Genomic DNA, 23,770 nt, shown 5'->3' with positions numbered 1-23,770 from the left:
AAATGAATGATGTAAATCTAACCATATCAATAATTTTATTAAAATGTGAATTAACTAAATACATTCAAAAGGCAGAGATTATCATACTTGATCAGAAAAGGAGTCACAAATATATATGCTTTCTATAAGAGACACTTTAGTTTCAAGTTAGGTGAAAATAAAATGATGGGGAAAAGATATACCATGCAAATACTAACAGTAAGAGATGGCTATATTAATAGCAGATAAAATAGACTTAAAGCTTAGAAAAATGACAAGAGACAGTTTGGAACATATTATACAGATAGAAGGATCAATTCATCAGAAAGAAATAACAATTTTAAGTGCATGCATATTTAAAGCAGGACCCCAAAATACATTAAGCAAAATATTACAGAACTGAAAGTAGCAATAGACAATTCAACAACAATAGACTTTAATATCCCACTCTCAATAGTTAATAGAATAGCTAAACAGAAAATCAGGATAGTTAATAGGAAATTTGAACACTATCAATTACTTTCAACTAACAGTTATCTATAGAAAATTCTACTCAATGACAGTAGAATAAACATTCTTCTCAAGTGCAAATAAAACATTCTCTAGGATAGATTATATGCTAGCTCATAAAATTATTACATTTAAAAGGATTTAAATAATAAAGAGTATGATTTTTGGCCACAGTTAATTAAATAACAATGGAAAACAACAGCAGAAAGAAAACTGAGAAATCCTCAAACATTTTTAAGTAACCCACAGGTTAAGAAGAAATTGTAATGAGAATTAAAAAATATTTTGTGATGAATGAAAATAAAAGTACAATATATCAAAACTTATGAGATGCAGTTAAGCTTAGAGAAAAATTTAGAGCTTTAAATACCTATATTAAAAAATAAGAAGCTCTCAAATTAATAACAAGCTTCTACTATAAAAAAAAACCTAGAAACAAAAAAGCAAGCAGAGGAAGCAAATACTAAAGATTAAAGCAGGAATCAATGAAATCACTAACAACCTAACAGAAATTAAAAGGATTGCAAAAGAATATTATGATCAAATTTGTGACAACAGAGGAAATGACTTAGGTGAAATGGAAAAATTCTTAGAAAGACTCAGATAACCAAAATGAACTCGAGAAGAAACAGAAAATTGAAAAGGTCCCATAATGAATGAAGAAATTGAGTTAGTAATTGAAATTCTGCAAAGAAAAGTCAGGTCAAGCTGGTTTTGCTAATCATTTTTATTATTTAAAGAAGATATAATGGCAATGTTTTACAAATTCAGGAATTAGAAGAGAACACTTCTCTTTCATCTTGAGGTCAGTATTAACCTGATATGAAAGTAAAAAGAAAAAAAAAAGACAAAAAAATTACAGACACATAACCATCATGAATATAGACACAAAAATTCCTAAGGAAACATTAGCAAATTCAGCAGTGTATGAAAAGAATTATACACATGGTCAAATTGGGTTTATTCCAAGAATGCAAAATCACTTTAACATTGAATATCAGTTAATGTAATTCATCAGTTGTTAGAATAAAAAACAAAAACTGCATAGTTACCTAAATAGACTCAGCAAAAGTATTTAATGAAAATCAACACCTATTTATGGTAAAAGCTCTCAAACTAGGAATGAAAGGGGAAAAAAATCTACAAAAAACCTACAGCTAACATCATACTTAAGGGTAAAAGACCGAATGCTTTTTGTCTAAGGACGGCAACAAAATAAGAATGGCTCTTTTATTATTTCTCCTAAAACATTGTAATTATGGTCCTAGCAAGTGCAATAAGGTAAGAAAAAAAATAAAGGCATTTAGATTGGAAAAGGAAAAAAAAACACATCTTTTTTCAAAGATTGTTTGACCTGAATGCAGAAAATTCAAGAAATACACACACACATATCACATCTATAAATAATACATGAATTCAACAAAGTCATAGGATACCAGATCAAAACACAAATATCAATTGCATTTCTATGTTAGCAAGTAATAATTTGAAAATGAACTTAATAAAACAATTCAATTTATAATTATATAAAAGATCCTGAAGAGTAAATCAAAAGAAATATGATTTATACACTGAAAACTACAAATCATTGATGAGAAAAACTATCTAAGTTGAAAGGCACACTGTTCTTAGATTGAAGGACTCAAGATTGTGAGACTAGTGATTAACTATAGTTCCCTGTGAAAATATCCTATAAAATACTATCCCCTATTACTACAATTCCTTATCAAAATTTAAACAAGACTTTGTGTATAACTTAACAAGCATATTCCTGAAATATATGGATGAAAATGCAAAGAACCAAGAATAATCAAAATGATTTTGATAAAATACTATCATATTTTAAACTTACTATATACCTATAGCAATTGAGATACTGTGTTACTGATGTAAGAAGAGGCGCCATAGGTCAATGGAAAATAATTGAGTCCAAAAATAAACCTTTACTTTTAGTTCAATATATTTTTGACAAGGTGCCAAGGCAATTTAATGAACAAATGGTGCCGTGACAATTGGATACTCATACGCAAAACTATAAAGTTAAACTTTTATTTGACACTATAAACAAAAGTTTACTCAAAAGTGATCATATGCCTTAGCGTAAGAGCCAAAACTATAAAACTTATAGAAAATTTTTTTGTGACTTTGGGTTAGGCAACTAGTTCTTTACCCATAACACCAAAAGGCATGACTATAAAGGAAAAAATAACTAAGCTTAATTACAATTAAAAATGTTTATGTTTCAAAATACACCATAAAAAATTAAAATAATGAGCCACAGACTGGAAAATACAGTAAAAATCATATCTAATAAAGGGTTCATACCCAGAACTTATAAATAATTTAACAACTTGATAACAAATTTTGCCCTATTAAGAGAATGGGCAGAGGGAAAAAAAAATGGCGTAGATGATAGAGGCTCCGTTTATCCCTCTGGTGGCTAAATCAAAGTTCTGATGGAAACAAGGAGCAAACATCAAAGAAAAATTGCCTGGGATCTAGATGAACAAGCCATAGAACTAGGAAGAAATCCAAGAAATCAGCCTGCAATGGCAGAAGGTAGGACAGGGTGAGGACATGGGGCTGCCTGGTTTCAAGTGGCTGAGTGAGATGGACGCTGTGGCAGTGGCAGTAGTAGACACCTATTATAGGGGCCACATCTGCAAGTGTATTTTCCCTATGATGAAGCTGCTCACTCACTCTGAGCACCAGTGCTGATTTAGCTGCACACAGGGGGCACCAGAGACTTACAGGGAGACATTGTCAGAGTGAGGGCTGAGATGAAACTTACTCTGTACAGAAGCGCCAGCAGTATCCACTGTTCTTTGTTGAGCTCTCCCCGCTCTCAGTGCGAGGACACAGCACCACCATAGCTGAGAAGTCAACAGAGGCCTCTCTGCCCAAAGGATTCCCTGAAACCACGTCTCCCCAACTCGCAGCCCCACCCTAGCCACATTCAGGTGTATCCTCAGCGAGTCAGGCACTCCTTGCTGAGCAACGCCTAGATTCAGACTGGAGGCAGCTGGCCTTGGTTTCTGGTGTAGCCTTTTGAAGCAACTATAAGCACAGTATCTGTGGATTGCCTGCTGAATCTTAACAGGTGGCCCCAGAGGAACAGAGGCTGGAGCTAAATTTGACCTGCAGCTGAACCCGTCTCAGGACTGTGCCACTGGACACCTACTTCACAAATCCATACTAATAAGACCTGGAGACTTAGGAGTTTGCTTATAGAAACAGACATGGAAAGGCAGCCAAAATGGGAAGATAAAGAAGCAGAAACCATATGAGGGAACAGAGCAGAGATCCAGATGCAGAGTTCAAAACATTGGTTATAAAGATGCTCAATGAACTTTTGGGAAGTGTAGATAATTCAGTGAGAACCTCAACAAAGAGATAAAAACATGAAATGGAAATGAAAATTTTAAATGGGAACCAATCTGAAATGAAAACACATTATCTGAGATGCGAAGTATATTAAATGGAATAAACAAAGGAATAAACAAAGTGAATAAAGAAAAGGATCAAATGCCCTATGTAGAGGATAGGAAAGCCAAGGACATGCAATCAAAATGGCAAGAAATATGATGCCAAGACTATAAAAATAATTTAAGGAGAATATGGGACACTCTTAAAGGTCAAAATATCCATCTGATTGGCATACCTGAAGGAAAACAAGACGTTGAACAGCTATTTGAAAAAATAATGATGGAAAACGTCCCTAACCCAGTGAAATAAATATACATAGAACTCCAGGAAGCTCAGAGTTCCCAAAACCAGGGATCTAAAGAAGCCCACACCAAGATACATCATACTTAAAATGACAAAGTTTAAATACAAAGAGAGAATCTTAAAAATAGCAAGAGAAAAGCAAATAGTTACCTATAAGGGAACACCCCTAAGACTGGCAGCTGATTTCTCAAAAGAAACTATGCAGGACAGGACTTGGCAGAAAATATTTGATGTGATAAAGACAGGATCTACAATCGGGAATACTTTATCCAGCAAAGCTATCATTTAGAGTCAAGGCACAGATAAAGAGCTTTCCAGACAAAAATAAGCTAAAGGAATTTATCACTACAAAGCCAGTATTATAGGAAATGTTGGAGGGACTTCTTTAAGAAGAAAAAAACATGTATCAAAAATAGAAATAAAGAATGGTAACAACTACATTTCTATCAAAAAGTACCTCAAATGGAAAAGAATTAAGTGCTCCATACAAAAGATAGAGAGGCTGAATGGTTATGAAAACAAGACCTCTGCATGCTGCCTACAAGAGACTCACTTCAAATTAAAATACGCACACAGACTAAAAGGAAGGGGATGGAAAAAGAGTTGCTTTGATGGATCTCGAAGGTATTTAAGTCAGACAGAGAAAAACAAACGTTATATAATTTCACTTATATGCATAATCTAATAAAAAAAACAAACTAATCAAAAACAGACTCAGAAATATAGTGGACAGTTTGGTGATGGAGGGGGTGTTGGGAAGCTGGGAGAAGGGTGAAGGATTCAAGAAGTACAAATTAGTAGCTAATGGATGGTCACAGGGATGGTGTGCACAACATAGGGAATGCAGTTAGCATTAATATGTTGGCAAGTGAATGATCAGGGGAGGGAGGGAGCAATTGGGGGAATCGTTTTATGAACTATATAGATGTCTAACCAATGTACTGTATACTTGAAACTAATTAAAAGAAATCAATTTAAAAAAAGAGAGAATGGGAAAAATTTTTGAGTAGATATTTCACCAAGAAGATATATGAATGGCTAATATGCACATGAAAAGATGCTCTACATGACTAATCATAAGAGAAATATAAAATAAAATCATAAAGATACCACTTTGTACACATTAGAATGGCTATAATGAAAAAGAAAGAAAATAACAAAAGGATGTAGACAAACCTGAACCATTGCTGCTGGGAATGTAAAATGTCATAGCCACTTTGGAAAACAGTTTGTTGTTTTGTTTTACTTTTATTTTACTTTTTTTGCTTCTTTGTTTGTTTCGTTTGTTTGTGTACTGGCCTTTTTTAGTATTTAGAGACCATAATCTGGGTTCTGTTGGTACTCATTGTTACCAAATAAATACATATTGCTTTATAAAAAAAATATCGTTTGCCCCATTCACTCATTTCTTCCACCCTCCATCTCTGGCTCTCTCTAGCAACCACCAATTTGTTCTCTGTATCTACAAGCTTGATTTGTTTGTTTTTTAAATTTTATTTTGTTTTAGTTTCCACATATGAAAGCTCATACAGTATTTGCCTTTCTCTGACTGATGTTATTTCATTTAGCATAATGCCCTCAAGGTCCATCAATGTTGTCACAATGGCAAGATTTAATTCTTTTTTAATGATAAATAATATTCCATTATACACACACACACACACACACATATGTGATATCTATATCACATCTTCTTTGTTTATTCGTTCATTGATGGACACTTAGATTGTTTCCATAATCCATATCTTGGCTATCATAAATAGTGCTGCAATGAACATGGGGGTGTATATATTTTTTCAAGTTAATGTTTGTGTTTTCTTCAAATAAATGCCCAGAAGTGGAATTGCCAGGTCATATGGTTATTCTATTTTTAATTGTTTGAGGAATTTCCATATTGTTTCCATAGTTGCTGCATCAATTTCCATTCCCTGTAACAATGAACAAGGATTTCATCTTTGCCAACACTTGTTATATCTTGTCTTTTTTTAACATAGATATTTTAACAGATGTGAGATGGTATCTCATTGTGGTTTTTGCTCTGCATTTCCCTGATGATTAATGATGTTGAGCATATTTCATGTACCTGTTGGCTATCTGTATGTTTTCTTTGGAAAAATGTCTATTCAGATCTATTGAGAAACATGAAAAGAAATACTGCTAGGGGTCCTGATCAACCCATGACTGAAACCAAACTTATCTCTGGACATTTCCTACCTATGAGTAAATATACACCTTTGTCATTTAAGAGCATTTTCTATTACTTATACTATAAATATTCTGCCTGGTAAAATAGCTATGCCTTAAAATCTAAGTCCTGGGTTGCTAGAATTTTTGATCATAGAAACTGAGGAGGGGAACTTATTCTTCCTCAAATGTGACTGCAAAATGGTAGGGGACATGAATTTACTCAAAGCTCCAGGCAAATAAATATTTTGGGCATGTTTTTAGATAACAGACTCTAGGATATGGTAGAGCTTTTACATATCTTATCTTAGAGATGATGAACAGTTTGTACACCCTCTCTATTTGGCACATGACTGCTGGCACCTGGTTCACTGGTATATCAATAAATATTTGTTGAATCAATGATCAGATGGATGAAAGAGAGTGGAGGAAAGTATATTTCAGTATCATACCTGTATTAATGTGGCAATTTTGTAAAGGAGGAATGTATATTTTAGTATCATAGCTGTATTATTGTGGAAATTTCATAATTGGTGGGCCAAGTCAACCTGGATATTCTCCAGAAATCCATTACCCCAGCTGGCGTTTGTACATCTGAGACTTATATCTCTAAAAACAAGCTATAAACATTTGAAAAATAAGTGTTAGCCAACAGAACAACTTGATGACAAAAATCAGGAGAGGAAAAATTTGGACAAGTTGAAGTCTTTCATGATGTATAGCTCAGGTCATTCTTTAGCAAGCCCTCTACCCCTGGTTTACATTGCATGGCTGCATAAGTATATCATATGACTGAGCCTCTTAATTCAATCTTCCACCTTGATTTCCATTGCAACCCTTAGCGTGATTCATTAGGAGCTGGAGATTTGTTTGTTGACTCTAATTCTCTCCTCTTATAAACATAAGGCCCATTTGCTTCAGAAATTTTCCATTTGGTTTTCTAGCAATATGTACAATGTGAGCTTACAAACTCTTGAAACAAAAAAACTTTTAAAATGTGTATTTAAAGAAGACCATACAAGTGCCATTAAATATGAAGAGGAAATTGTACTTTAATGGACATGACTACAATCTGCCAAATGACTAGTCCCAAAATTTAAAATCTCAGAATAAGAGAGGGATATCAATGAATTGCACATATGAACTGAAACTTTTATATCTATGAAATAAAGCTAAACAAAATTTTATAGATTTGATTTTACTTTTGCTTCACGAAAGCTATACTTGAGAATCTTGTAATTAAATTTGTTTTATTAGAAAGCACTCACACACACACACACACACACACAAATACACAATGCTCTTGTATCCATTTCTGCCAAATGTACAAGATGGAGTGTTTTCTGAAAAAGTTAAAAAAAATTAGTCTGATATAAACTTGGTATAAATACAAATAATTTTTTTATCTTAGAGTGACCCTTTAACCTACATGATTTCACCCTACTTCACAGCTTTGCATGTGATAGGATATCATGTAATGAAGCTATAAAGCTCAGAAGAATCACATTTCCACTGAAAATGGAAGTTGGTAATAAAAAAAGCTGACTAGTTTCACTGGAAATGAAACAATTCACTAAAATTCAAACATACTGTAAACTCGTCTTGGACAGAAGGGTTTGAAATTTACTTAACACAGACAAAGACAGTCACTTCTCCATCTTTCCACTGGAAAAAAAAGAGTGAAGCCCCAGATTTGCTGATGACATTTAACATACTCAGAATCAGCACTACTACCATCATGATTGCTACTCACCTTAGAATGACAAGACTTGGCCAACTGACCCCTATATAGTGAGCCAAATACCATTTTGGAGTTTTATTTTGCTGTTACTATAAACCCAGAGGAAGAAGTCAATCCCAGCTGAAATCTAAGAAGGAAGAGAAGAAATGAGATCTTGGCTATGAATGATTCATCAACCATTCCAGAGGGAGATGTTGGCAGAGGTCACTTGGGTCAGCAGAGAGCAAACCCTTCATCACTTAGAAAAAATCTGTGGGTTGGCATTACATTATCTCATTGCAAATGCAAAGCTTTAAGCCTTCAATCAGTAGCACCTGGTGTGCTCCTGATGGACGAGCAGAAATAAAAGTGCCAGAAATTTCTGGAAGAAATCCAGGTAACAACATTCTCTGGGGTGAGTATAAAGTGAACAGAGTTTAGGAACACATGTACTTGCTTTCATTTTATGTCCCTTTTCATGTCTTCCCAGGAATATGCAATCTTTTGCAAATCACTCGTCATGGCAGATTTGGGTCTGAGATGAAAGCATAGGTAATAGAACTGCATGTTTTTTCCCCACCTCTACTACACACATCCCCTCAAATAGCACACAGTATATACAAGTTGGGAGAATGGATGAGTGCAGGTATTAGGCTGTCTTTCAAGCTTATGCCTGAAATAGAAAGCAACAAGCATTATTACTAACAAGCAACAGCTAGATTTTAACTCTACATATATATGGAGATGGGGGAAATTGTATTTTTCTGACCCTTTAAGACAGAGGAACCCTCCCTCAGTGGACAGAAAAAACTTGATAAGCTGTTAGGGGTGAGGGTGAAATGCCTGAGAGCATGTTCAAACTGCCTTTTAAGAAGACATACTCTATTAACTGCAGGCCTTTTGTCTTCTTGTGAAGAAAAGTCTGCAAGTTTGCGGTCAGGACTGAATCTACTAAGCAGCAGAAGGTGACATTGCTCAGCAGGTAGATCCTTCAAGCTGTTCTCTCACATAGTGCTTAATCTTTTCTCTAAATAAATATTGAATGAATATTTAAATGATATTGGCTTGAAGTAGTGTCAAATGTTTGGCTTGACTTGAGCACTCACCTCTCTCTCTCTCTCTCTCTCTCTCTCTCTCTCTCTCTCTCTCTCTCTCTCTCTCTCTCTCTCTCCCCCCTGCCCCCTCCAGAAAGAAGGGGCATATCTGAGCACAGAAGGAAACAGCATGAAAACAAACAAGCAAGCAAACCAGCACATTTTAGAATAACAACAACAACAACAACAACAACAACAACAAAATCATTTGGGGTTTAAATTATGGGGACTTGAGAATTTTCTGGTACCGGAGAGTATCTTTTCACATGAAAGAGCCAAAAGGTCAGGGAAAACCGACTTCAGGAAGACTTGAAAATCTAGACTCATCCTAGAGTAGGAAGAGACTAGAAAATCTTTACTCTGGTGTTTTTAAAATATTTTCTTAGTAGAACACCTTTTGTTTTATTTTTTATTTTTATTCAAATGAAATGTTATAGGAAGCCTAATAGTGGAGCAGAGGGCTGTGGAACTCTCCTGGGAATTAAGGAGGAGGCTGAGGTCTTGGCTGCTGAGTTCTCTTGGGTAACCATCAATGGTGGAATTATTTTGTAATACATTATTAGTAACTTAAGTTGTAAATTATTTTCGACTATTATTCTTCGAATTCTAAAAGTTATCTAGAAAAGTTTTAACAAAAAACTGTGTTTAGTGAAATTTTAAAAAGAAAATGTTTTCAAATTTTATACAAATATTTTGCATTTTGCAAATATCAAAACAAAAATTTACTAAAAAGCAAATATATATATTTATATATATAAACATATAAATATATATAAACATATAAATATATGTTTATGTTTATATATAAATATATGCATTTATATGTATAAATATATGTTTATATATATTTATAGAATATATATAAATATGTTTATATATGTGTATATATGGGGGGGAGAGAGAGATAGGAATTCCACAAGACTGGAGCTTTGAAAGAACATAATTTGAACACATTTTTAGATGAAAAAAGAAGAACTTTTCATAAAATGTCATCTATTTACTAAAACAAAACAAAAACCAAAACAAACCCAATTTAATGTGTTGAGATTTTTCAAGACACATCATATATAAATCATGGCCTCAATGAGGTTTTCATCTAACAGTGAGGGAAAGACATGCATAAAAACATTATATGAGCTATACATTAATATCAACCACAAGAGAAGCAGATAAAATGCTCTGGGAGCTTATACTAGAGAGAGTTTTCATTCAACCATGAAGATACTAAAGGTGACCCTTAAACAAAGTCTGATATGGGCTGTGTTCAAGTAGAGGAGAGTTTGAAAGTATAGAGAAAAAGGATCTAGCAGAAAGATCAAGAAACAAAAGCTCAAAGTAAATACAGCCTACAGTAAGCGGTTGGACCTCATATTTTTATAAAGGAATTCTCAGAAGATGAGAAAGGTGGGTCTAGCTAATACTAAATCTTAAACGTAATTTTAAAAATTCGACTTTTATTCTACAGAAGAATTATCGATTTAAGCTAGAAAGCGAGCATTAGGAAAATTAGTCTGGTGGATGTTCTCAGAATGGCCGATTGTAGGGACAGACTTCAAAAAATTTGATAGTGACAGGAAGGGGCATGTGCAAGATCAATGACCACTGAGTCACATTTATAGTACAGTCCATGTTATGTGACCATGATCTGACAAGACGCCCTACGTCAATTTTTAGTGCAAATTAAAGTATAAATTGTAATGAAAGGAAAAGGCATGATGGGTCAAAAAATGGAGTAATTTGAGTTTTGAGGCCCTAAATAAGGGAGTATGAGCAAGTTTCCTTATATTGTTAAGAGGTAAGACACTATTAACCTCTCATGGTAGTTAGGGAGAATTAAGATAATAATACGGGTATAACCTGAGTTGCCCAGAGGTCACAAGACTGGGTGCAGATGAAGCCTGAGTGGTATTAAGACCAAAAAGTCCTTCAAGGCCTCAAGGCTGAGTCCCCAAATACAAGGCTATTGGGCCTCATATCCTTCCAAAGTCTATCTCCTTTATTTCCAGCACTTTCCAGGTGAGGTCGCTAGATTTAGAAAAAAAAAAAAAAAAAATTACAAGATGTTGGGTCAATTCAAATATCAGATAAACACAATGCAAAATTTTTAAATTACATATCAGATGGGACATCTGTTTTGATCACCTCTTATTTACTCTATTGACGAGAGAGGAATTCCTACCCATGGTCAGACACATGACACCTGATACTGGACAGTAGAGATTGGCAGCAGTTTGTTAGTCGCATACACTCACAGCCCAGGGTAAGAGGACACTGCACACTATGCAAGGTCATCTAGGAATGGAACTCAGGAACATTGTGTGGGGCTGTGGGAAGTAAGTTTTTTAGCATTAAGAGAGTACACTGACCCCTCGTTCCCCTGAGAGGTTGTGATAGACTTGTTTGAATAATTCCATAGGTTACCAGGAAACTGAAGCTCATCACTGGTCCCCATGATTAGGAGGGTTGTTTGACTAGGTAATGTTATCTGCAAGAGCATAATGGGGAGGGATATTTACAGTTTAGCCATTTGAGACCCTCCCGGTTTTAAATGTTTAAGTAGAACATAATATTGATTTTAGGTTTTATTCCACAGTATCACCCAGTATTTATTTGGAACTGAAATTTAAGTGGGTATCTTATATTTCACCCAGCAACTTTATTTCCAGGGGTTGCTTCAGATGAATGCTTAACAGTCTAAGTCTTCTTGGGGACAGTTAGCCACTTGCAAGTCTCCACTACTACTGCCATCCATAAGAATCCACTCTGGCTCCACTCACTCTAGCCACTATCCACAGCTTCTCTGCATGTGTGAGCCTATTCTCCCGGATATAAGGGCTCAGATACTCTGAGGTCTGTGGCAGGATTCGTTAGGACCCTTCTTCAATATTGATGCCTCATTCTTTAAATGTGCCCAAAGAATTAAGAAGCATATGACCAAGACTCCAACTTTTACTAGAAACACAGTTATCCTGACTTCTGTCCCTAACCTTTATCTTTAGAGCTTAAAACTAGTCCTTTGGGCCGAGACAAAAAAAAAAAAATATCCTTTCAATATCTTTGTTCTCCCAGTTTTCCTTACACAAAAATACAAACCTGCTTCCTCTTCCAGACATCAAATATGAAATTGCCAACTAGACATCCAGCATTTCCTCTACAAAGCCTAAGATGACCTGTGACTTGTGAAAATCCAACATGTGATGTAAAGAGGTACTCACAGGTGGCCAGATGACCTGTCACATGTTAGTTTGTGCTTCTTCTTAGTTCTGTGGGAGACTTCAGGGAATTAAGCTTTGTGTTCTGTACTGATTTCCTTGTCTCAGTGGGTTGTTTATGGTTTTGGTGTAACAGGACAAAATGCAATATTTGGGAAAGGGGGAGGTGGAGTTTGCCCTGATAGTTCTGAAGGGGTTAAAGGCTTTGGTGGTGGGGAGGTGTGGGTTGGGGGATGGTATTAAACAGTTAGAAACTCTCACCCCTGAGAAAGAAATAGGAGCTTTCTGGAGTGAGTCAGGGATGCTGGCTGAGACAGGACAATGAGAGCTGTAACTGGGAGCCACTAACTCAGCTTGGAAGCAGCTGAGCTATTTCACTTCAAGTGACCATGTGAGCTTGGAAAGTAGCCAATTGGGGAAGACCCCAATTATTATTCATTATTTTTACAACAAACACATATTCAGGACCTACTCTGTATCAGCACTCTGGTGAGTGCAGTAGACATAAAAGACTTTTTGGATCTTACACTTTAGTGAATTGTAGTTAGTCTAAACAATTCATAGTGCCAGGCATCTAGTTGGCTATAGAGCTCAGTGTTTCTACCAATAATTTATACAGAAACATAAAAGGCAGAATAAGATTTTCAAATACAACCACTTATATGCCTCTTCACTGGTTCATCATTACTTCCAGATAAAGACAAAATTAATGACCATGCCCTTGAAGACCTGCTTTATCAGGCCCCCACTGACCTCCTCATTCTCATCATGCTCCACACTGGATTTCCTTAAGTCTCACATGATCATGTTTTCTTCAACAGAGTCATGGCACACCTTTTGCCAGAAAGAATTGGCTTTAGCTAATACGTCTGTTTGTTTACAGAGCACTACATGTAAATATGAGTTTTAAGGTGTCATTCTTATGCAATCTATGCATTTCTTCTCTTCTTTCCCCTAATTTTCTTACACGTAAACATAAGATAATACTATTTCATAATTCACCTGTAATATTCAGAATAATATGACTGGCAAGAGTTGGTGGAAATTTATAAATAAAATAATTATTGAATCTTAAAAGATCCCCTTTTCACCTTTTCATCCTCAGTTGCACTGCCTGTATTATAAACACTAGCCATATGTAACTATCGAGCACTTGAAATGTGGTCATCCAAATTTAAATAGACTCTAGATTTCAAAGACTTAGTGAAAGTAAAAGGAAGGGATGTAAAAGTATCTCAATAATGTTTCACATCAATTATATATTGAAATGATCATACGTTGAATCTATTGGATTAAACATATTAAAATAAATTTTTAAATGTTTTTTCATGTGGCTAATACAAAATTTAAAATTACATATATGAATCACATTCTATTTCTCTAGGACAGCAGTGCTCTCACCCTTCATTCAGTCTTTACCTCAGGGAAGACTTCTCAACCTTCCTGACTAGATGAATTCCTCCAATTACATGTTCTGTTGGCCTCTGCTCACCACAGCCCTTCTCACACTTACCTGTGTGATATTTGGCTCACATTTGCACCCTCAGTAGACTGTTGCTCCATGAGTGTTAGGACTATCTTTGCTCATCACTGACTTTCCACACCAAATGCCGTTCTTGCTCCTATGAGCAATTCAGTACATAATTGAATAAATAAATGAGTGGTAGTTATATGAAAAGACTGTTAACCCAGATTTATGGATAAAGTCTAGCCACAAAAATATCAATATTTAAAGTTTTCATTTGGACGAAGAGTATGATAAAATCATGAAAGACAAAGCTTAACAGAAATAAAAGCCTTATCCAAAACAGGTTCGAAAATCAGTGATGTCAGTAAAGGATGGGGAACTGAGTTTATGTGGATTCTGGGCTTGTAATCAACTATGAGCTCAATGTTAGCCATTACTGTGAGGCTGTTATGGCCGTGACAATGCAAATTCTATTGCCCAGATAGAAGTAGGTATCTTCCTGTTGAGCTATATGTTTGTCGAATGATACCTGGTATGTTGTACCTTAGGCTAGATGACCTTCACAAGAGCAATTCCAAAGTTATTTAACTAGTATGAAAGGGGGACTTGAAACCAAGTTAGATTTATAAAAGCTGAAGGAAATAAGAACATTCTACTTGAAGAACAGGGAGAATATGATGTGAGCCTTCAAAATGGAAGCTATTCTATTAAAGAGGCATACAGACATTTTTTTATTTTTCCAGATGGGAGAACTGTGAACTGCGAATACCAATCACATAGTACCGAATTTTAGCTTAATATAAAGAACTTTCAATTAAAATTCTTCAGGATTTCAACATCTTATGTCATCAAGCAATCACTTCCTTGTTATTCGCAGGTATGTAAGCGGAGACTGGGAGCTCATTTGTTAAAGATGTAGAAGTTTTCCTCAGGTCTAGCTAAATTATTTTGCGGGGTTCAGTGCAAAGAGAAAATATGGGGCTCCTGCCAGGGGTAGGAAAGTCAGTTTTCCAGGGCTCAGCACACTGAATTATTCCTCGGGGTTGGAATCTTCTGGCCAGGACATCCTACATAACTGGATTGGGGGTGAATGACAGGCTCCTAAGAGTTACTTGGGTTGGGGACTGTTGGGCTTGTGCCTGGCCCAACTCTTTGTTGGGGGCAGAAGGTTATAGCAAAAAGCAGACCTCCTTCTGCTGAAATGGCCCAGTTGCCACTTGGGTAGCAGTTATCCACAGGTGTGGGGTAGGGGGAGAGACCTATCCTGAGGAAGCTAGAGGCGGGGGGTGTTGAGATTGAGTATGAATGGAAGCTCTAGGTCCTTGAAGCATGTTCCCCAGTCCCATTAGTCTTCACTTACAAAACACCAATTCAGAGATGAAAGTATTAAGAATGTCAACACAGGCACTGCAGAGCATTAAACCTTAGGTGGGCTCTTCTGAGTGCAGGATGCTGTACAAATACCTAATGAACTTAATGGGTTTTGGCATGATGTCCTTCCGGGAAAAACAAAGGGGATTGATTATTCTTTGATTTTTGGCCAGTCTAGTTTGGAACTAAACACAGAGTTAAGGGGATAGAGATGACAACGAGAGGACAAGGTCAGCTGCAGCAGAGAAAAGATTTCCTGCTGGAACAGGTGATCAGACACTCCAAGAAAAGGGGTGGAGGCCCTGCTGTGTGAATGATGAGAGTAGCTCAACAGAGACACATAGAGGCCTTGAAGAAGGGAATCATCCTCCACTGTGCTGAGAACAAGTAAATGAGGTGTCACCTGATCCTGGATCTTGACATCATCTTCAGTTTCAGTGACATGGACCCCTGGTCACATTTGTGAGGTCTGTTTCATCCTTAAAAGCACATAAGCACACAAAACATTTTTCTTTATGCCCAAATCAAGTCCTTTGTGTTCCTGCTTTATCTTCTCTTCTAACTCTGTGCTGTCTCAAGTATTTGCCCTGTGATTATTGGAGAATTACTTTATGTTCATTCTCCTGGGAACACACACACACACACACACACACACACACACACACACAAATTACACATGATATTCTATTGTCTGAACTTATTTAAGTTACAATAACTGAAACCATTAATGTCTTAAAAAGCAACCAATATCACCTCTATTTGGTCACTATATTATAGAACAAATAACTCCAAACTTCTCTGATATCCTTATAGCAGTTATTTGTTTCTATTTATTATTAAAATATTTTCCTGCTATGTCATATGGAACAGCTTTTGAAGATTCTTGTGAGCACAGCTGGGAAATTCCTTCTTTGAAGTGCCCCATTTATTCATCTTTTGTCAGTGGCAGGTTCTTTATGTTCAGACATTTTATACTTTTCACAGTTATTTCAAAATCTATTTCATTTGACATAGAGTCAATTTATCATTCTGTACACATTCCCATTTCTCTTTTCTCTCATTTCTCTCACTTTGGCATTCTGCTAAGTTCATCAGAGTACTTTCTTCTTTTTTTCCTTTCCAACTGCATTGTGGAGCCTAGAAAGACACTAAAAGCCCACTGCTTTCAAATGTTCATACCTTCAGTTTTTTTGTGCCCAGAGTTTACAAAAGTTGGAAACTGAAACTTAGACTCTGCCTAATTATACTTTCATACATAAATCTAAAAGTGGTGGCTCATTGGAGAATATCAGCTTTATTTCATTTAGAATCAAAGAAAGCTGCTATGGTTGGTCCACATGGTTGCCAAATATTGTTTCTCAGGTTTTCTCAATGAACCAGTTCTGTACATGGGTGAGATTTGTGTTAAGCTGTCTAGGTGTGAAAAGAAACAAGACAATAATCCCATGGTTCTGAGATTGTTTTAATTTCAGCAGAGAGTTTTCCCTTGAAGCAGCTACACAAAAGGGTTTTTTTCCCCACTAAATTTACTTTAGCTGAATTATATCACTTTTATTTGACTTAGGGAAAAAAGGCAATTCACCACAATGGAAATCTTGGGATATCTTGGGATCTTTATCATATGTGGTATAAAAGCAGACATGATGTAACTCAGCAAAATTTGCTTACCTGACTCACTGACTAACAATGCAAATGACATCTAAGTCTGCATGAATCTTAAGTAATCTCATTGGGTTTTGTTTTGTGCAAACCAGAACTCCTTTGGGGTATTTCTTTTCATTTTGGAAATTTTATGAGAGACTCATTGTAAAAAAAAAAAAAAAAAAAAAAAAAAAAAAGGCACCCAGAAAAGGAGAAACCAGAACAGTTCAGAATCTATACAATGAGTTGGTGTAAGGGGTCTGCAAATTGAGTGATTTAGTGAGAGAATTAAGGAGATGCTGGGCCAAAGCTGGAAAGACCAAATGGAGATATAGATTGCTGCTTTCAAATATTCTTGGATGTCTTTTAAATACAAAATTTATGCTTCAAAGTATTTTCTTAATTGTAGAAGTTATAATCCTATTTAAAAGATAACTCAGAAAAGAATATAAGGGGAAAATAAAAGTTGATGTTAATCCCTCTACAGTCTTTTTATAAAAATGGAATTACATGTCATATATAGATCTTTAGGTTAATCCTATTTTTTTTATCTTGTACAAATCAAATATATGCTTACTATCCAATGTGAATATTCCAGACAAATATAGGAATTAAAATCTCCCCATATTCTGGCATCCCAAAATAATTGCTGGTCACAATTTTGAGGTTACTTCCTGACATTTTATTATATATTATTTTCTCAATTTCTTTGATGTTCATTTCCCTACACTATAAAGTAAGCTCTCTGAAGAAAGGGTTTTGTTTGATTTTACTCTTCTATCCTTAGTACCTAGAGCAGTGTTTGAGCATATAGTGTATACTCAGTCAATGATTGCCAAATGAATGAATGGGTACATAAATGAATTGCTAATAATTCCTCATAATTAGCACACAATGTATTAATGCTATTTAAGATCCTTAATCATATTGCTTATAACACCTATAAACAGGATGTTTAATTAAAAGAAAGAAGGAAAAAAAGGAAGGAAGAAAGAAGGAAAGCAAAGAAAGAAGAAAAAAGACAATTTTTATAAATCAGGTTTGAAAAATAATATCTCACATAAATTTTAATTTATTAATTTTTAATGGGGTCTTTTATCATTTTCTCCATTAGATTTTCTGGAAGATCTTAGGCTAACCAATGTTTTTTATCTTCTAATTTGTAAAATTCAACTTTTATCTTTGTTATTTCCTTTCTCTATTAAGTTCACTATTTTCTGTTATTTAAATACCAAATTAGTCTATTTTAAAATTTTCTTGTTTAACTATGAAACCATGTAATGTTATGATATTGTCTTTGAATACCATTTTGATCATACTGTAAATTTTAGTAAGTACTATTTCTATTTTCTATACATTCTGTAGTTGTATTTTTTAAGTTTATCTCTTATTCAATAATTACTTAGAATTTTAATATTTCATTATTTAGATCATACGTAATGAAACCTTTATTTGTTATTAACTTATACTTCTACTGTATTTTGTTAAAGTAATTTGTATACTTTTCAGTTTTTGGAATTCACTAAACTTTTAGAAATGTCCTCATATATGATTAATTTTGATAAATGTTCTACAGTACAGAAAATTCAATATATTGAGAAACACAATAATCCTTAAATTATGTATGTTCTTTATTGTTTTTTGTCTAAGTCATCTGTCATGTCTAAAAATCTAAAAATCTCATTAAAATTGTGGGTTTTTTTGTCAATTTCTCAGTGTTTGCTTAATATTTATAGTGATTATAATGTGATGTTTAAATATTATTAACTAACATTTTCATTGTGGGTTATAGTTTGATTGATTTTATAATGTTAGCCTCTTTCTTTTGCATAATAATATTAACATTTTTTACTTTGTTAGGCCAGACCGAAAAGTAGCTTTTATGCTTGAAGATGATGAATAGTTACATTAATTCCTGGTTACAATAGATGTTGGGACAAACAGTGGTAGAAGGTATTACTACTGAGCCAGTCTGTATCATGTTACCACTGATTTATTAGAAAGACATACAGTGGCCCTTGAAATGAATCAGTTTCTCTGTTCAAGTCAGTTCTGCTGATGTTACACTTAGTAGAAACTCCTCTAGAAATGCTTGCCAGACAGTGTTATTATGATTTTTCTTCATTTGTTAGAAAAGAAAAAATATATATATATTTGAATAATATATATTATTCAAATCTAGGATCTAGGAATGAGAATAATCATATCAGGTGGCAGGATGGTATGGAAACAGCAATTAGACCTAAATACAGGGATTAAAATCCTCTTAGAATTCAGAGAAAAAAGTACCTTTTTTATTTTAAGAATACAATAAATAATCCTTTTAGCCTGTATGTGGAGCAAATTATAATTTAGAAGCTAGATATACATGTTAAGTTTCTCCTAACAGTACTCTATAATTACATAATTCCAAATTTCTAATTTGTTAGAAGCCGAAAACCTAATTTCCACCATAACTAAAAACTATTTTGTTCTTAAGATCTGGGTCACAGTATTTGGGAAGAAAATAAAAGGGTTAGGCTGAGTCTCTGGAGTTAGCATCAGAGTGATAAATTTCACTTAGATATATGAGTGGTAGCATTTTAACCACCTGCAACAGCACATAAATAATTCTGACCTCCATTAATTGTTTTTCTCTAAATAGAAACACCTTAAAATTTTCCTCACTCCTATCAATATCATAAGGTCTATTGGTATTACTCCCTAGAAATACTGTAAATTTTCTTTTCTAACCCAGAACTTTTCTCAGTTGACATATCTATCAAAAGAACATTTGAAAATAGACAGTCATCTATCAAATAAAGATCAACCAAAATTGAGAAATGAAACATAAGTAAGTCTCACTTCAGATGCAATCAGATCTGGAAGCAACAATGAAGTTGGCATTTAAAATATTTGGGCAATTCCCCATCCTTATAGTCATCATTTGCACACTCAGATTGCAGGTCTTCTTGAGGCATGCAGTACAGACCATCCACACTAAAGAAAACCCCAGGTCTTTGCAGAACTTTGAGAAGAAAGTCATCATTTTGATACACCATTTGTTACAATGAAAAGTCTTCATATAACCATCTGTTTCTTATTAATGTGTTTATTTGCTCACCCAGAAGGAGCAGGATCTTGACTACGCAGTCCCCAGTCACATAAGAAAAGTCATGACAATCATCAGAATCTTCAAGAGCGGATAATGAAAGTCATGCTTTTCAGTTTCTTCACTGTATAAATCAAGACACGTAGATCTCACTAAATGTTTGTTTAATGCCTCATGTTCATGTATTCAATGTCTAATTTTTTTTCTGTCTCATAAAGGTCTAAAAGTAAAAAACATGAATATTTTTTAGTGTAGTGTGTATCTATGCATTATTAAAAATAACTGGTTTAAAAGTAAAAATTATAACATCTACTGAAGTCCAGGACACAAGGAATGGTACTCTTAGACATTGTTTTAGGAATGGTGAATTGATTTGACATTTTAGGAAAGTAATCTAGTAATATCAACAGGAAAATACACATTTTTTGATCCAGCAGTCTACCTATGCACATTTAGTCTACAGAAATAAGAGACTTAGGACTTAAGGATATTTAGCAGATGAAATGGAGGTCTGAGTAACTTTTTGTTTTTTAAGGATTAAAACCCAGTTGAAACTAAAGGAATTGAGCACTCTTATATTCTTAATTCAATGTTGACATTTCATTAGAAACACAAATCTTGCCAATATTGGGGTATGGACAGGAAGGAGTAGAGCTTGGACTCAAACATAAAATTCAGGTTTTAAACAGATAAGATAACATCTTCTGAACTCATATAAGGTTGTCTTATCAAACAAAGCTACAACATTTGTGATGAGGTTTTTATGGAAAGGGGGATTTGACAGAACATAGTTAAGAACCATTATTGGACATTTTTACATTTCAACAAGTTGATATACCACATTTGCAATTATTATACGTAAATACACATGTATTTTTTTGGAAATTGTAATGGCAGAAACAAAGAAAAATCAGAAAGCAATAAACAATAGAAAAATAATCTAAAAAATCAAGACACAAACTGGATGACTATCATTAGGTGAAAGGTTGAGTAACTGGAATTTGATGCACCTTTTAAAGTGAAGTGGTTAGTGGTTAGGCCAAACTTATTAACCTGGAGAAATATTGTTAAGGGAGAAAAAAAAGTTACATTTAAGTGTATTGTATCACCCAGTTTAGTAAAACAAAATTAAAAAGTTCCTTCTTACCTATCGTTTAGTTATTGATATTGGATACCCTGGAAGGAAGGAAAGAGGAAAAGGTAAGGGTGGGGAAAAAAAGCTGTTAGGAAGAAATTATTTTTCTGTATTTATTTTATCATTTCAATGGTTGCAGTCCTTGGTTAGTTTTTTACTTTTGGAATAAAAATTTGACAAAAGATATACAAAATTAAATAAAAATCCAGTGAACATAAATATAAAAACCAAAATGAGAGCTAGAAAGAGGTACAAAGCATTGCTTCATTAACTTGGGTTGTTTATATGTAAATAGATTAAATAAATATTTATGGAGTACCTGCTGCATCTGAGTTGGATGCTTGCACATTTATCTCATTTAATACATCTGGTATAGTTGAGGATGCATTACTTGATTTCAAGTTTCTTTATAGACAAAATTTTCAGTAACTGCAAAGAAGAATATTTGGAAATATGATATGCTAAAATTTTAAAATTAGTTTATGTGTATTTCACAGAATAGAGCTAAAAAAATATGCACAGGTAGGAGGAACAAATAAGTAAAAGAAGATTGTGAGCTGAGAAACCGGGGTCAGTTCTGCCTAAAAACTCATTTAAAAAAATTAACATAGTTTTAATAAAATCTTCTCTGAACAGGGTTGTTTGTGACATTTTGCCAATAGTCAATTAATTCACTTGAAGATTATCCACATTTTTTATCTCCTTTCCTTCTCTCTGCCCCTGCATGCCCAACTCAAAGCGAGGTTCTTTAAAAAAATGCAACAAACAAAACATGCTAATCAGCAATGATCAGACTGTGTGAATTCACATGGGGTCATTAATAAATAATCTACTTTAGAACATAAATAACCTTGTTCGTCTCCAAGATTGAGTCTCTGTAATTTGTAGTCTTGTTGTATTGCCAAGTAGTTTGTTTATTCAGAGCTCCAGCTATAATGTCCCAGCAGTCATAGAACATGCTCACCAGGTCATGGGCTTCTAGAAACTAATGAGGAGAATCCAAACCGGAAGCTTAGAATACCCAACCTCTCATCTTGCCTTGACCAGAGACTTCCTGCTGTGTGAATCCTTCTTGCTTGATTTCTTTTTCTCCACTGTCATCACTAAGTTTCCTGCCCTCTGGCCTGGATAACCAATTATTAGTGGCCTGGATATTCTTTTTTTTTTTTTCCATTTTATTTTATTATTTTTTAACTGTTAATTATAGGCTATATTTATTCTTTATAGCATTACTTACTTTTATTTTTATTTATTTAAAAATTTTTTTATGGTGACATTGGTTAATAAAATTCAGTAAGTTTCAGGTGTAAAATTTAACAGTAAGGAATATATATATACATTGCATTTTGTGTTCACCTCCCAAAGTTAGGTTTCTTTCTGTCACCATATATTTGACCCCTTTTACTCTGTCTACCTCCCTCTGTCCCCCTCCTCTCTACCTTTTGGTAACCACTAATCCATTGTCTATGTCCGTGAGTCTCCATTTGTTTGTCCTGTTCATTTGTTGCTTTTAGGTTTATAGCCCACATATAAATGATATCATGTGGTTTCAACTTTTTCTGTCTGGTTTACTTTGCTTAGTGTGATTATCTCGAGGTCCATCCATGTTGTCGCAAATGGCAATATTACATCTCTTCTTATGATGCCTGGATGCTCTTATGTTTCAGCTTTCTCTTGTCATTCTTTAAATGTTAAATCATTTGAATAGAAATGACTTGGTATTTGTCAGTGTGGTCTGGCTCCTAACAGGTTATAGACTGATATCAGTCCATGGCCCCAGGGATTGGGGTCTCCGTGCTCCACCCTACAGAGCCCTGCTCACATAGAGCTACTGTGTGAGTAAATGTGGGGGAGTTTTAATGATGATTAGAGGGTGAGCAATTAAAATTAATTAGATTATAAGGAAAAAAAACAATTTTTGATTCAATGACAGGCATTGTTTTCTAAATGTATCGGCTAATTTCTAAAATAGGGACACTCTTATTGGCTGTGTTCCTCTGTAGACCTTCTGCTATAGGCTCTCTAGACCAGTGGTTCTAAGTCTTGGCTATATATTAGCATCACTTAAAGATCTTTTAAAAAAACCCTCAATACCCAGGCCTTACCCTTGACCAAATTAAATCAGAATTTTTTTTAACTTTCAAATCTAAGATGGTTTTATTTTATTTTATTATTTTATTTTTTTAAATACCATTTTTTTCATATTATATATGTTTTTTAAATATTTTATTTTTTTTATTTTCCTCCTCCCCAGTCCCCCTCCCTTCTGGTAACCACTAACTAGTCCATTGTCCATGTCCATGAGTCCCTGTTTGTTTGTCCTGTTCATTTGTTGCTTTTAGGTTTATATCCCATGTATAAGTAATATCATGTGATTTTCAACCTTTTCTGTCTTGCTTATTTCATTTAACATGATTATTTCAAGGTCCATCCATGTTGATGCAAACGGCAGTATTTCATCTCTTCTTATGGCTAAGTAATATTTCATTGTATATATGTACCACAGCTTCTTTAGTCAATTATCTATTGTAGGACACTTCGGTTGCTTCCATGTCCTGGCCACTGTGAATAATGCTGCTATGAACTTCAGTGTTAAATCAGAATTCTTTGGGGGTGAGATCATTGACATGTTTAAA

This window comes from Rousettus aegyptiacus, unplaced genomic scaffold (assembly GCF_014176215.1).
Source record: "Rousettus aegyptiacus isolate mRouAeg1 unplaced genomic scaffold, mRouAeg1.p scaffold_m13_p_6, whole genome shotgun sequence".
Taxonomy (NCBI): domain Eukaryota; kingdom Metazoa; phylum Chordata; class Mammalia; order Chiroptera; family Pteropodidae; genus Rousettus; species Rousettus aegyptiacus.
The sequence above is the reverse complement of the archived record's forward strand: the minus strand, read 5'-3'. Positions refer to the sequence as shown.